This window comes from Ailuropoda melanoleuca, chromosome 14, assembly GCF_002007445.2.
Source record: "Ailuropoda melanoleuca isolate Jingjing chromosome 14, ASM200744v2, whole genome shotgun sequence".
Taxonomy (NCBI): Eukaryota; Metazoa; Chordata; class Mammalia; order Carnivora; family Ursidae; genus Ailuropoda; species Ailuropoda melanoleuca.
Window position 1 is genome coordinate 78,971,025 of NC_048231.1, and position 11,743 is coordinate 78,982,767.

Consider the following 11,743-nt stretch of genomic DNA (forward strand, 5'->3'; position numbering starts at 1 on the left):
AAAAAAAAGAAATAATTCAGCAGAATGATAAAAAGGAAAAAAAAAATGGCAAGGAGAGAATGGAAGCCAGACCACCCAAGCTCTTTGCAAGTTCCTTTACAAGGAAGGGGGTTTGGCGGCAAATCAGTTGGTTCCTCCATCAATCTGCCTATCACTCAATCAATGGGTCTTTGCTGCATACCAGCTTTATACTGTTAAACACTGCTGGCCAATGAGTGGAATATGAAAATGGCCCAATGGAGAGCTCATGCTCACAAGAAATATGTCCTCCAGTTTAGATATAAAATCTATAAGAAAATTTAAGAAAGCAAAGTTGAAATTTTGTTAAAATGTGGTAGAAATGATACTATATGAAGTAAAAATTAGGAAAATCAAGATCAGGGTAAGTTAGAGTAGAAAAAAGGGTCCAGATGGCTATAATCCAGGAATCGGTGCATGCCAGAGTTTCACTGATCAGTCCTTGAATGAATTAATTAATGAATAAATACAGTTTAAGAAATTCAACGTGAACTAAATCTTTGAAAATGGGTTGAGTTTGGATGGGTGGAGGAGAGAAGGAAAGGTACTTGAGGTACAGTAAGTGTCATGAGTATATTGAGAGGAAGGAAACTGCTTGCTTACGAGAGAGAGTGAGGTGGGGGGAGGGGCACAGAGGTGGGTAGGGAGGAGCAGTGAAGAGGTTTTTGCTACCATACAGAAGGTTCATGGAGGGGAAGAAGAGTAATGGGACGTAGGGTTAGGACAGAAGATTTTGCCCAGAATGTTCCATAAGTCTTCAGGGCTCTTACTGTAGATGAGAACAGCCTTGTTGACTCTTGAGAGGTGGTGTGGGGTGCGGGCGGGGGAAGTGTAAGAGAAGTTAAAGTTGAAAACAATACCATCCCACCCTCAGGGGTAAGGCTGGAGAAAGCCCTAACTCCCTGCAGCTGACACAGCAGACCAATAGCATACTCTGCCTCTGCCCTTTGCACAGACCTCTCCTAATATTTGCAGGACCAGGGCAAGAGTACATATGGAGGCCCACATGTGCCATATGGCTACATATGTAAGAGTTATAAATAAAGATAACAACTGTCAAATACAATATGTTCCCTCCTCCTCCATTGATAGATACACTTTTATATCAACCTTGAAAGCCAAGTTTCAATTTAAAATTCTCAGAATTCTCAGTTTTCTGTACCAAACCTGGAGGGCTGAGGATGTGTAGGTTCCAGCCTCTGCCATATACCTCTCTTCTCTTTCCACCGTTGGCTCCACCCACGTATTAAAGGCCTTATGCTCATGCATGTGAACATCCCAGACAATGTGTCCAAGCGCCTCCACAGGCTCCTGTAAATAGCCACCACTTGGCTACCCTTCAAATCTTAGGATACGGTCTGTCCTCAGAAGGATGGACCAAGGAGGAGGTCCATGCAGCCACTGGAAGTGAGCTTGGAGCCATTATGTCAGGGAATTATGGATCCCAGGAACTAATGCTGAAATCTAGAAGAGGACTGTGGGCTCCAGGGGGGCACATCTTCTTGGTCCTTTGGCCTTCCTCCCCACGTGGAAAGCGTGGCTGGAAGACAGAGTAGGGAGCTGGATTAGGCACTCCTCCAGCCTTATCTAAGTGATTCAGCGCCTGAGCCACCGAGAGTTGGATACTACTATCCCAACCCACTGCCAGCCAGCCGCCTCCCACCACACCCCTACCGTTCTCTCCGTGTTAGAAGTTTCTCCCTTCTAGCTAGTGATGGAAGAGTCACTGAATCAAAATGCCAGCCTGGGCTCGAAGATCCACCCTTTGACGGAGAGCTCAGTCTCTGGCAAGCCAACCAAACAAAGCGTCCTGAAGGGGTCTCACCTGCAGAGATTGCAGCCCATCCTTCACAGGCTCCCCTCCCCACACTGCCAGGCATCTGCAGATCTAGGGCTTCAGAAACTCATCTCATCACTTCCCTTTTAATCTCCACGTTAGCACTTGTGCCCTCCTTCAAGTGCTCCAAGGTAATTTTAAAGAATACCTCATTTTGCTTTCATTTTGCTCGGGCCTGGCTTTCCCATAAATCAGGGCTAAGGCAGAACTTGAGAGGACTGGGCTAATCAAGACTTCAATCTCAAGAAATGTTTAACTATAAATCAAAATAGTTGAAGGCTCTTGAGATCCTCAATTTTCTTTGAAAGCCTAGTTTTCTTGTTTTCTTTCTTTACCCCCCCCCCTTTTTTTTCTGATTGACCATGCTGAGCTCCAAATTTCATCCTGGTGCCCCTAGAAATATTTCTAAATAGTTTTAGATGTTTTCTTTGAGGCACTGCACTAAACAATACAAGAGGGATTATCTCTGGCGCTGTGGAGTGGGGGTGAAGGCAGTCTATGGCATCATGCTAGAAAGGGAGGAATTTCAAATTTCAGGAATTAAATGATCCTAAAAAGGCACGAGCAGGGATTCAGCTGTCAAAGGGAATAGGAATGTAATCGGCAGAACCATTCACTTTGATCACCGTTCTATTTCAGACACCTGTGTTTCTCTAACAAAACATCCAAACTGTGTTACAAAACAATAGTCATTTAATATGATTGTCTCTCATAGTTCTGGGATTGGCTGGTGGTTCTTGCTTGGGATTTTCCATGAGGTTGCAGTCAGAAGGTGGCTGGAGCAGGAGTCTTCTCAAAGGTTCCCTCACATATCCAGCACCTGGTCTGGGAACGCTTTAACAGCTGGAGCTCCTCAGGCATCCATCCCTTCCTCTCTCCGTTATTTCTCCACACGGTCCCTCCAGCATGGCAGCCTCAGGGTATCCAGACTTCTTGCATGGTGTTTCAAAATATAGGTTGTATTATTATGTAGTATGGTAAGTCCAGTGGATCAAGAGACAATTACCATTGAAAAGATAATTTGTTATACTGACAGATCTTAAAAAGAAGGGGCACACCATGCCGGGGAGAGCCACACGGGGAAGCACCAGGGTTGGTCAGGGGGTAGGAGAGGGGTGGGATGTAGGCAAGAGCCTCTATTGTATTTCGGTGGGAAAGAACAGGTGAGGCAAAGTGTGCAGACCTAGGATTGGCTAGTTTGAATAATTTCAGTAGGCTCTGGGGCAAAGGAGCTGTCCCTTAGTTGTCCAGTACCTGGCCCTAGGATCATTAGGGCAGGTGGATAGTGGCCCAGAATGTGAGAGCCCATTAAAAGAGAAAGTTGGGATATGGGCCCCATATTGGTTAGTTTGCACCATCTCTAGGAATTCGCTAATCCTGAGGAGGGCAATCCCTCCAGGGTCAAGTTTCCAGATGTCAAGCATCAAAATATAGAAAATAAAAAACATGGTAATACACATGGTAGCTCAGGGCTCCAAAGGCATGTGTTGAAAGCCATTAGAGCCAGGTAGACATTAACATTGCCTTTTATGAGCTAGCTTCAAAAGTCATGCAGTATCATTTGTCACTTTCTATTTGTAAGAAGTAAGTCATTAAGGCCAGCCCATAATCAAGAGGAGGAGAATTGGACTCCAGCTTTTGATGGAAGGGTAGCAAAGAATTTGTGAGCTTGTTTTAAAACCAGCACACCCCCCATAATAGAGTCTCTACAACCTATCATTAAGAACTAATGGGCTCCCTCCCCATTCCTTACAACTCAGAAGCCTTAGATTTGAAAGTTAATAAATCCAGTTGCCTCTCTCTCTGTTAGCACCACATTTCCCAGCCAAAATTCCAGACGTGGTGTTGGAGTCAGAATAACCTTCAGGACACCCTTAAATGGCAGGGTTTTGAGGGGAGGAAGTGTGATCCCAGGGCTGTGAGATGTAGGACCCCGCCACCATGCGGCTCATTGTTTCGTCGTTGTACACATGTCAGACTCTCCCAGGAGATGTCCAGCCCCAAGAATGAAGGGGGACAGGCAGTATTATTCCATTTTATAGACAAAGCAGTTGAGGCTGCCTAAGATGTGAAATACTGTGCCCAGTGTCACGCAGTCCATTCGTGGGCAGGCAGCAGTCCCACCTCGCTCCTCCACCTACAAGATCCCTGCACTCCCAGACTTCTTGCCTGTTCTGGAAGACAACATACAGACAGGAGGGACCAAGAGAGGACCTACCGCAAGTGTTTATAGATGCTTCGGAGGTGTGCAGGCTAGAGACTAAGGGAAATGAAGAGAGAACTTTCAGAGTCTTGAAAAACTGAGATGGCAGAAAGGAAAGTATAGGTGACTCTGGAGCTGTGATGACCAGATTCATCAAGGTGAGGAAAAGGGAGAGTCTTGGGGGGTAATCTGGAGGATAATGGGGAGCAGTGAACCTACAGAAGCAAAGCTGAGGCCTCAATCACCCAGTGGAAGTGTGTGCTCTGTCTGCCCCAAGAAGCCACCAGTGGCTCTAGGGCAGAAAAGAAAAAAACAGGACAAACGATGTCATTTAGAAGCACTTTCTCGTAGATGTGGGCCCAATGACTGACCCGAAGAGGGAGCTATAGATAAAAAGGGAAATGGCCCGATACAATATGCAAGATACCATCTAGTTCAGAAGACTTTTGCTCTTTTCCCACTGATTCTGGAAGCAACAAGAACCCCCTGGCCACAGAGATGGTAAGAGGACGGGTGCACCATGGACATCTGGTCCAGGCAACTCAGTCTCTACATCTGGCACCAAATAGGACAATCCTTGATCGCAGAACAGACTAAGGCAGCCCCCGACTAATTAGGAAGGAAAAGATATGGGTCCAGAGGTGCCAGGAAAATGTGCAAATCCCTTTGCTCCAGGGTTAGAAATTCCACGCTTTCAGTCTTAGCATTGCCAGTCATATCAGAACAGAGGTATAAAGTACAAAGATGAGAAAGGCTTTTATTTTTTTTTATTTTTTTTATTATATTATGTTAGTCACCATACAGTACATCCCTAGTTTTTGATGTAAAGTTCCATGATTCATTACTTGCATATAACACCCAGTGCACCATGCAATATGTGCCCTCCCTAATACCCATCACCAGCCTATCCCATTCCCCCACCTACCTCCCCTCTGAAGCCCTCAGCTTGTTTCCCAGAGTCCATAGTCTCTCGTGGTTCATTCCCCCTTCTGTTTACCCGCCCTTTCTTCTTCCCTTTCTTCTCCTACCGATCTTCCTACTTCTTATGTTACATAAATGAGTGAAACCATATGATAATTGACCTTCTCTGCTTGACTTATTTCGCTTAGCATTATCTCCTCCAGTCCCGTCCATGTTGCAGCAAATGTTGAGAAATCGTTCTTTTTGAATATGCACCCCATTGTTCATAGCAGCATTGTCCACAATAGCTAAATCGTGGAAGGAGCTGAGATGCCCTTCAACAGATGGGGATTAAGAAGATGTGTTCCATATATACAATGGAATATTACTCAGCCATCAAAGAGAAAGGTTTTTATTTTCCATTATGTGCTACTAGCCAATTGTGATACTGACCAAAGCCACATCAGTACAAAGTAAATTCATTTAACCTTTATTTCATGAGAAATAGAAAATATTCTAGTCACATGTTTAAAATTTAAGAGAAAATATAGAGTAATCAACAAATAAATATTAAAACACACAGAATTGAGTCCAACTTGCTCATTTTAGAGACGAGGAAACTAAGGTCCAGAGAGGGGATGATTTTCCCAGGCCGCATAGCAAGCTGCTAGCCATGTGCACTTTCTACCACCCTTTGCTGTTCCCTGTGCCATTTCCACGCTGCCACTGGCACCAAGGAGCAGAGATTTTACTTCATCTTCACTTTGCATCTCCAATACACACATCTCTGGAAATTCTGAAGCCACCCACCCCCTTAGGAACATTTCAAATGACTAAACAGAACCCCTCAATCTCCACACATTGTGTATCTGAGTCTACCTCACTCCTGACCCTTGAGGGTGGGGCTTCCAGTGGTATCACCTCACCACCCACCAGGGCCTTGTCTCCTGCATGGAATCTCTGGCGCCTGGGAGATGAGGCTGGAAAAGTTAAGTGCCTTCCATTCCAATTCTCCATTGCTGGAAAGAGATATTGAGGAATGGGAGGAGAAGAAAATATGTGTGAGGCTTTTTAGCATGTTATACAAAGTCTCCCTTGTGTTCCAAAATCATCTTCCTGTCCCATCTAACATTACTCCCCTTTCCTGTCTCCCATGCTGTGCCAACCCATCCCACCTAGAATGATCTTTCCCAGAATCTCTCCTGACAAACTCCTACTCATCTTTAGAGACCCAATGCAAATAGCCCTTCCTCTCTGAAGCCTCTCCTGCTTCTCACCCCATCCAGGCACTGCAGACTGTCCTATGCACTGGGTCCCACCTTCACCACTGCTATGATGGTTTGCTGCAACTTCTGTCACCGCTGCCACTCCCACTAGATCCTGAGTGCCCCGAGAGCCTGAATGTGGTTTATTCATCATAAATCTCTATGGTCTAAACCAGCACCTTATACATAGTACTTATTCAGTGATTGTGGATGAATGAAATAATACAGGCACATAGGGAAAAGAGACAGGGGAAAGCATACAAACTCCCATACTCGACCGGCACACCCAGAAAATAAAACTTAGGAAACAAAACATCTAGAATGGAACTGAGAAATATAATATGAGGAGTGGCATGTTGCTAAACCAGCTCTCAAAAAGAAAAAAAAAAAAGGCCTTAATTTGCAGTACTTGCCAATTTCCATGGTGTAAAAACCCCCTCCATGACTGATTGCAAGCTACCAATGTGAGCTCACTAGACACAGAGTTGGGCAGAAGGGTACACAGTTGGCTCTCATGAGCCATATGGTTCCAGCCCACCACTGAATGCAAGCCATATATGTAATTTTAAAATTTCTAGTCCCACTAAAATTGTAAAAAGAAAGAGCCAAAATTAATCTTAATGTTTTAGCTCAGTGTATCCAGAATATTACTTTAACATCTAATCCTTACAAAAGATTTATTTATTTATTTGAGAGAGAGAGAGAGAGAGAGCAGCCATGGGGAGGAGCAGAAGGAGAGGGAGAGAGAGAATCTCAAGCAGATACTGCACTGGAGCCCGACTCCAGGCTTGATCACACAACCCTAAGATCCTGACCCAAGCCAAAATCAAGAGTCAGAAGCCAAACCAACTGGGCCACTCAGGTGCCCCATTACAAGAGATTATTAGTGAGCTTATTTTACATTACTGGTTTCATATTTAGTCTTTGAAATGCCAATGTGTATTTTACACTGCAGCACATCTCCCCTGGGACTGACTACATGTGGTTTGTGGCTCCCAACATGGGCCAGCACAAGTCTTGAATCAGAGTCAGAGCCACACAGAGACATTGTGACATGAACATCTGTCATTTTTAGGATGTTGTCAATGATTTTTTGAATGCTGTTGCCTTTTNGAGAGAGAGAGAGAGAGAGAGAGAGCAGCCATGGGGAGGAGCAGAAGGAGAGGGAGAGAGAGAATCTCAAGCAGATACTGCACTGGAGCCCGACTCCAGGCTTGATCACACAACCCTNTACTGCACTGGAGCCCGACTCCAGGCTTGATCACACAACCCTAAGATCCTGACCCAAGCCAAAATCAAGAGTCAGAAGCCAAACCAACTGGGCCACTCAGGTGCCCCATTACAAGAGATTATTAGTGAGCTTATTTTACATTACTGGTTTCATATTTAGTCTTTGAAATGCCAATGTGTATTTTACACTGCAGCACATCTCCCCTGGGACTGACTACATGTGGTTTGTGGCTCCCAACATGGGCCAGCACAAGTCTTGAATCAGAGTCAGAGCCACACAGAGACATTGTGACATGAACATCTGTCATTTTTAGGATGTTGTCAATGATTTTTTGAATGCTGTTGCCTTTTTACAACTTTAGGCAGAAACAGTGCTTCTCCCATGGGCTAGGTTAATTTCAGAGGCAGGTCTGTTGCCGCTCTGGCCCATATGCCGGCTCCATCAGGATCCTGAGCACTTATTACTACACCTTCTTTCCAACTTTCAAAGTATAGGATTGAAGGCAGCCAGTGAACACCCAGATGCACTTTTCCCTCTGTTCCACATGCCAATTTAGCATCAGAAATTGCATCCCCCCACCAGCTCCCAGTCACATGACACGTGACTGCTAGAGAATGTGGGTGCACAGATAATGAAGCTGGACTTGTCAGAAGCTAAATGTGAATGGGAAGTGATCAGAAATGCACCTGTTGATTAGTAGAGGAGGTAGGGATGCTGTACAGAAGCCTCAAGAAGGAGAATGTAAGGCCTTCATTTTTGAAAGAAGAGTCTTCAGCTCCCAAGGCGGTGACCTGGGCATCAGAAGTCATGGGTTCCAGCCAGCTCTGTGTGACTTTCAGAAAATCCCACAATCTCTCTTGCTTTATCCTTCTGTAATCTGACGTTGAGAATCTGGTAGCAGGTTCCTGGTATAACAAAATGATGTTGATGAAAATGCTCTGGAAAAATGTTGAATGCTGGGATATTGAGTTCAAAAGCAGCAGACCTTAGTGAGAGATGCAGACTAGAAACCAGAAAACGTGGGTTCTTTTCTTGGATCTGTCAGAAATAGGCCATGCACAAGTCATGTTACCTCTCTGGGCCTTTTCCTTATCACTAGAATGAAAGGGCCGGTCTAGGTGACCAGCATAAGCTAGATCACGTCATCCTCTGTGAGCAAACTCCATGACCTCCTCCCTCCCCCAGAGCCATACTGACCCCTCTCTAGCACCATCTCCTCCCCCTCTTCCCCTTTCTCTAGGCTTCAGCCACAATGACCTTCTTGTGGTCCCCATGACCCTCAACTGACACCTCTCTGTGAGGACCCTGTTTAAGTTGAAACCCCCTCCCTATTTTGTTTCCCTCATAGTAATTACCCCTTCCTAGCATACTTTTATTCATGTATTTTGATGTTTATCTCCCTTCTCTAGAATATAAACTCCATAAAGAGAAGGAATTTGTGTCTGTTTTCTTAACTGGATGTATTTCCCATGCCTAAAACAGCACATAGCAGGTATTCAACAAATCTTGATTGAATGAATGAATGACAAGACACCACTCCAGCTCTAACCTTCTAAGATTACACTTTCCTAGCAATAAAAATTAATACTTGAAACAAAGAGATTAATAGCCAAGATTCTAGAAACCCTTCTATTCACAGTCATACCCAAATTGCCTTTTCCCCTTTCAGGGTGCAGCCAGCTTGGTCCTCCTGGAGCTCTGAGCCCAGGGAATAGAAGTGAAACAGTCAGTGTGTTCTTCTCCATCTGGTGAGCCCCAGCCTCCCATTCCTGGTGTCTGCTCCAATCCTGATACCACTCCCCTCCCCCCCCCACTGAGATGCCCCAGGCCTCACCTGTCCCTTCTCTCGCCTCAGGAGCCATTCTCAGGAGATGTTCTGATAGCCCATCCAACACAGGGATGGCTCTATATGAATGTGAGTCCCTTGACTGCATCCTCCTGAACAGGGACTGGTTATACTCTATCTTTTTTTTCATTTTTAAAAANTAAAAAATTTTACTATGTTTGTTAGTCACCATACAGCACATCATTAGTTTTTGATGTAAAGTTCCATGATTCATTGTTTGCATATAACACCCAGTGCCCCATGCAATACATGAGGTTATACCTTATTTCACACTCCACGCAGGTTCAAGGCTTTCCCTGTGATATCTCTCACTGGGAAAAGTAAGGCTTTATTCATTCACTCACTTATTCATTCAACATATACTTATTGAGTATGTTGGAAATAAGGAGGCAGACCACATATAGTTTCCTGTTCTCCTATGACACAAACAATAAACAAATATGCTAATAAATATATAATACACTGTCAAGTGGCATAAATACTAATAAATGAGTCACATATCTGGGACCAACCAGTGCAAAGGCCCTGAGGCAAGAGTGTGCCTGGTTTGTCCAAGGAACATCAAGAATGTTAGTGTGGCTAAGGAGGGGAGCATGCAAAGAGAAGAGGTATGAAGTTAGGTGATAGAGATAGCTAGAAGCTAATTCTCATCAACTGTGGAGGCCTTGGTAGATTGGGATTGTATTCCCAGTGTGATGGAAAAGGATTGGGAGATCCAGAACAGAGAATCAACATGATCTAATTTGTGTTTTCAAACACTCATTCTGGCTGCTGGGTGGAGAATACTCTGTAGGGGAACAAGAGTGGAGGCAGAATGGCAGGCCGTGGCAACAGTCCAGGTGATGCACAAGGAGGGGGGGCTCCAGCCAGGCCCTCCCCCGTGCCCCAATGCACTGCACCATTCGAGGCCCTGGTCTTCCATTAGAGCTCACAGGTTCTGTCCTCCATCCTTAATCTAGCCATGTGTGTCAATGGTTTGCAGTAGCTCCCAAAAGTTGGGGGGGGGGTGCAGGCAGGAATTTGGAGGTAGCTAAAATGCCAGCTATAGTGTTGCCCCTTTATCTACCACTTTAAGGACCTATAGTGGAATGTGCATGGGTGGGAATGACATTATAGGAAGAAATCTTTATTNAAAAAAATTTTGCTATGTTTGTTAGTCACCATACAGTACATCATTAGTTTTTGATGTAAAGTTCCATGATTCATTGTTTGCATATAACACCCAGTGCCCCATGCAATACATGAGGTTATACCTTATTTCACACTCCACGCAGGTTCAAGGCTTTCCCTGTGATATCTCTCACTGGGAAAAGTAAGGCTTTATTCATTCACTCACTTATTCATTCAACATATACTTATTGAGTATGTTGGAAATAAGGAGGCAGACCACATATAGTTTCCTGTTCTCCTATGACACAAACAATAAACAAATATGCTAATAAATATATAATACACTGTCAAGTGGCATAAATACTAATAAATGAGTCACATATCTGGGACCAACCAGTGCAAAGGCCCTGAGGCAAGAGTGTGCCTGGTTTGTCCAAGGAACATCAAGAATGTTAGTGTGGCTAAGGAGGGGAGCATGCAAAGAGAAGAGGTAGGAAGTTAGGTGATAGAGATAGCTAGAAGCTAATTCTCATCAACTGTGGAGGCCTTGGTAGATTGGGATTGTATTCCCAGTGTGATGGAAAAGGATTGGGAGATCCAGAACAGAGAATCAACATGATCTAATTTGTGTTTTCAAACACTCATTCTGGCTGCTGGGTGGAGAATACTCTGTAGGGGAACAAGAGTGGAGGCAGAATGGCAGGCCGTGGCAACAGTCCAGGTGATGCACAAGGAGGGGGGGCTCCAGCCAGGCCCTCCCCCGTGCCCCAATGCACTGCACCATTCGAGGCCCTGGTCTTCCATTAGAGCTCACAGGTTCTGTCCTCCATCCTTAATCTAGCCATGTGTGTCAATGGTTTGCAGTAGCTCCCAAAAGTGGGGGGGGGGTGCAGACAGGAATTTGGAGGTAGCTAAAATGCCAGCTATAATGTTGCCCCTTTATCTACCACTTTAAGGACCTATAGTGGAATGTGCATGGGTGGGAATGACATTATAGGAAGAAATCTTTATTCTGCTTTATCTTTTTAATTATGCACTCACAAACTCAGTACCTTAACTCTTACTGATAATGCTTTTTGCCACATACTGCCACATACCCAGTTTGTCAACCCTGGGAATGAGGAAGAACCTCCTTCCAGGATACCCTTTGGGGCACATGGTTATCCATCATCTGATTCTGTCCTCTGTGCATTTTTTGCCTCCTGAACGAGAAGGTGGGCTTCGAGCAGGCAAGAGCCACATCTTTTCCTCGGTCTAGTGCACTGTTGGCACCAGTTGATAGATGAACAGAGGATAGTAGGATCTGAGATACAGAAGCTTTCAGGCTTTGGCT

General features: G+C 44.8%; 1 long non-coding RNA gene across 2 annotated transcripts in view; it reads right to left on the minus strand.

The window, feature by feature from the left end:
* LOC117796063 overlaps window positions 1–11,743 on the minus strand; it is a 119,433-nt gene that overhangs the window by 85,427 nt on the left and 22,263 nt on the right. Inside the window, exons 2-3 of one of the 2 annotated variants that reach the window (XR_004620406.1) lie at window positions 8,141–8,359; window positions 5,351–5,977 (exon numbers count right to left, since the gene is read on the minus strand). The exons of the other annotated variant lie outside the window; for it this stretch is intronic. This is a non-coding gene — a long non-coding RNA (uncharacterized LOC117796063). Of the gene's footprint in view, window positions 1–5,350; window positions 5,978–8,140; window positions 8,360–11,743 lie in introns of those variants that run through there. 2 annotated transcript variants of the gene reach the window in all.